This window comes from Pristiophorus japonicus, unplaced genomic scaffold, assembly GCF_044704955.1.
Source record: "Pristiophorus japonicus isolate sPriJap1 unplaced genomic scaffold, sPriJap1.hap1 HAP1_SCAFFOLD_85, whole genome shotgun sequence".
In the NCBI taxonomy this organism is placed as follows: Eukaryota; Metazoa; Chordata; class Chondrichthyes; family Pristiophoridae; genus Pristiophorus; species Pristiophorus japonicus.
Window position 1 is genome coordinate 1,610,079 of NW_027254772.1, and position 4,083 is coordinate 1,614,161.

Here is a 4,083-nt window from a genome sequence, read left to right on the forward strand (position 1 = left end):
AAATATATATAAATGTATCGACATGCATCGTAACTGTTCCCTGGTGGTCGAGGGGTTAAGATCTGGTGCACGAACCTGGTTCGACATGTATCGCAACTGTTCCCTGGTGGTCGAGGGGTTAAGACCCGGCGCACTAACCTGGTTTCAATCCTCGATCAATTCACCGCAGAAAATTAATTGACGTCTGTGAAACGCTTAATAATTGCTGTAATCACCATGAATACCAATACTCTCTGTGATAGACCGAGATTACAGACTATCTGGCTTCTCCTGCACTTTGCCGGGCACGTGTTTGGGGTTTAATTTTGTAAACTGGGTGAGTTCGCTGATCGCGGGGTGACGGTAGGAGCCTCTGTGGCCCCACTGTGAGGATGTGGAAATGAACACGGTGGCTGGGTGATCCGTGACATTTCTGTAAAGTGGAGCAGAGGAGAAGGATTGAAAACTTTCAGTGCGGGGAAGAATTTGTTTCAGGAGAGCCAACACATTCCCGATCTGCACAGAGGGAGCTCACTGGTCAGCTCCACGCTGTGGGGGCCGTTGTACAAGGGGTTTCTGTAGTGTAGTGGTTATCACGTTTGCTTTACATGCACAAGGTCCCTGGTTCAATCCCAGGCAGAAACATTATGTTTAAACTTGCTGTTGATGAACAATCAGAGGCGAGTTTCGTCTCCCTGCAAATGCTGCCTGACCTGCTGAGATTTCCAGTATTTGCTATTTATTCTCCTGGCAAAAGGGCTCCCTTATTCATTAATTGCTCTTTATTTCACCAATAAATAGATAACTTTGAGTGAGATAAAACGGTTCCACCGGGGACCATTTGCGTGTGAGACCAACGTGATATCCGCCACACTGCAGCCCATCAAAGGGGGAGAAACCACTGAATATAAAGGATGAGCTGACAAATATCAGGGGCAGTGCAGTCTGGTCAATGTCGAATCCTCCTTTCTCATTCAGCAGTGGCATGAACGGGAGTCAGGCGCCTCAAAGTTTAATTAAAGACACAAATACAAGTAAAACTTGCAAATCTTTTCAGTGTAAAATTCTTTCACTTTATTTGAAATGCTACTGCGTTGAATCTGAAAATACACACGGTGGAATTTTATCTTCACTACTGATTGTATTTTGTGTGCACGGTAGGAATAATCGGTGCTGATAAATTTGATAAAAGTTGCGCCAGATTCGTGGTGTCATCGGCAATGAACACTTTCAACCAGAAAGCTAAAATACAGTGCGTAAAATGGGTTAACATGCATAAGAACATAAGATCATGAGAAATAGGAGCAGGAGTGGGCCATACGGCCCCTCGAGCCTGCTCCACCATTTAATACAATCATGGCTGATCTGATAATGGACTCAGGTCCACTTCCCTGCCCGCTCCCCAAAGCACAGGTCAAATGATTGAAGTATGGAGTGTCCCTGAGTTAGCATTTGTTTGATTGTGTAAACAAGGTGAGGGGTTAATTAATGATGGTTTCCCGTGAAAGCAAGAGAAAAGTTTTCGAACAAACCATCCGGTGACTGTCAGCTGAGCGCTGCTTCTGATACCTGGTGGGAATGGGCGGGGATTTTAAAGCCTCTTGTATTGCAGAACCTTCATATAGACGAACATCTCCAGCTCGCAGTGTAGGCCTGGTGGTCCAACGGTAGTGTGTCTGACTCCAGATCCAAAAGCTGTGTGTTCAAATCACGTTATGATATTGCTCTTTTGGATATTGTTCTTCAAGAATTAATATTTCCTTTGCTGTTTGGCAATAACCAGACCCTTGCTCCAAGGTCTGTCTCACTGTTTCCCCTGTGTCAGGCAGAGATACGCCTGCTGCCGTCATTTATTTCATGTGACAGGACACAAAAGTTCAAAATCAACCTGCAGGTGGCCACACACAGCGCTGAGTAGTCAGGATGGCCGGGCAGTCGAAGGTGCTGTGTTCTGGTCACTGTCTCCTCTTCACGTGTGTTCAGCTTGAATTCCATTTCTAACAATTATTATCATTAAACGGAACACATTTGTTTGACACCACGGCCAACTCCTTCAAAGTGGGATTCAGCAGTTCAGCTGCTCGCTTAACATTTCCGTCTGACCTGGTGCTGGAGTTTGTTAAAGAGAGTCAGTGCAGAAGATTCAACCTTTCACCTTATTCCTGAGCACCACCTTCTTACCTGAGGCCAGAAAGTCTCAAGCCGTGCATTCCTGATCCTAACCACTCGCTGCTAAATGGCCAGCTCCTGTTCCGATGTGCAAAGTCTGGGAAACACGAGATCAATTCCTACCACACTCACTGCCTTCCTAAATACAGCACCGTCATTCTATTCTCGGAAAACCAGCTCCTGAAGTATCGGCCAGCTGTGTAGGTTAAAGCTCTGGTTATGTTCCTGGCATTGTGTCAATTGCAGTGTTTCAGTAGTGTAGTGGTTATCACATTCGTTTAACACGTGAAAACTCCCCGCATCGCAACCCCGCGCAAACATTTTGAACATTGATCAATTAAAGATTAGAGAAAATGAAATAATTAACATGAATGGTTCAATATTTACAAAGTTGGTGTTTGTTTCTGCTTAATGATTAAAAATAATAAACACCAGAAGTGGGATTTGGAACCTTGTCTTCAAGATAGATTTTGAACTGAACACAGCACCTTCGACCACTCGGCCATCCTGACTTCTCTCTGCTGTGTGTAGCCACCTGCAGATTGATTTTGAAAATTTGTGTCCTGTCACATGAAATAATTGAGGGCAGCAGGCGTATCTCTGCCTGACACCGGGGAAACAGTGAGACAGACCTTGGAGCAAGGTCTGTTTATTTTCAAACTGCAAATGAAATATTAATTCTGGAAGAACAATATCCAAAAGAACAGTGACCACGACGTGATTTGAACACGTAACCTTCTGATCTGGAGTCAGACGCGCTACCGTTGCGCCACGAGGCCTACACAGTAAGCTGGAGATGTTCGGCTTTATGAAGGTTCTGCAATACAAAAGGCTTTAAAATTACTGCCCATTCCCACCAGGTAGCGCAAGCAGCGCTCACCGGACAGTCACCGTATGGTTTTTTTCTTCACCTTTTGTCTTGCTTTCACGGGAAAGCATCATGAATTAACCCCTCACCTTCTTTTGCACAATCAAACAAATGCTAACTCAGGGACACTCCATACTTCAATCATTTGTCCTGTGTTTTGTGCAATGTATAGAATGACTCGACAGACTTGTTACTGTAAACTCACTCTACTGTAAACCTGGTTCAACTTTACTTATTCCCAAAGTGCCCACGTGACACAGTACTCGCTCTTAAATACCAGGGCCCGCGCACACGCGCGTACAGCCCGATGACCTCCGACAGTGGCGCCCGCTGGCGTCTAGTGACCCCAAGCATCATCACATGACACTTTGCATGTGACTGTTAAACCATATCCCATTTTACTCACTGTATTTTAATAGGCGGGGAATTTAAAGTCCCTTGTATTGCAGAACCTTCATATAGACGAACATCCCTTAACTACTGTGTAAACCTCGTGGTTTAACGGTAGTGCGTCTGATTCTAGATCAAAGGGCTGCTTGTTCAAATCATGTCGGGGTCACTGTTCTTCTAGAATTGTTGTTTCACAATAACCAGACCCTTGCTGCAATGTCTATCTCACTGTTTAGTAGTGGTAAGGTTGGGGACAGCATCAAACAAGAAATAAGGGATGTATGCAGTGGTGGTACAGCAGTTATCATGGGTGACTTTAATCTACTTATAGTTTGGGTTAACCACATGGTCGTAATGTGGTGGAGGAGGATTTCCTGGAGTGTATTTGGGATGGGTTTCTCGACCAATATGTTGAGGAACCAATAAGAGAGCAGGCCATCCTATACTGGGTGATGTGTAATGAGAAGCGTCTAATTAGCAATCTTGTTGTGCGGGGCCACTTAGGGAAATATAACATAATATGGTAGAATTCTTCATTAAGGTGGAGAGTGTCACAGTTAATTCAGAAACTAGGGTCCTGAAATTAAGGAAAAGGAACTTTGACGGTCTGAGGTGTGAATTTGGCAATTCTAGAATAGACTGGCCAAGGATACTAAAAGAGTTGACAGTGGATAGGC

The 4,083-nt window shown here is 44.6% G+C and overlaps 2 non-coding genes across 2 annotated transcripts; one reads left to right on the forward strand and one right to left on the reverse strand.

The window, feature by feature from the left end:
• The first annotated feature begins 551 nt into the window (after positions 1–551).
• trnav-uac (transfer RNA valine (anticodon UAC)) lies at positions 552–624 on the forward strand. Its single transcript has one exon. It is a non-coding gene; the product is annotated as a tRNA-Val (tRNA).
• A 2,231-nt stretch (positions 625–2,855) lies between these two features.
• Positions 2,856–2,927, reverse strand: trnaw-cca (transfer RNA tryptophan (anticodon CCA)). Its single transcript has one exon. It is a non-coding gene; the product is annotated as a tRNA-Trp (tRNA).
• Between the last annotated feature and the right edge of the window lie 1,156 nt (positions 2,928–4,083).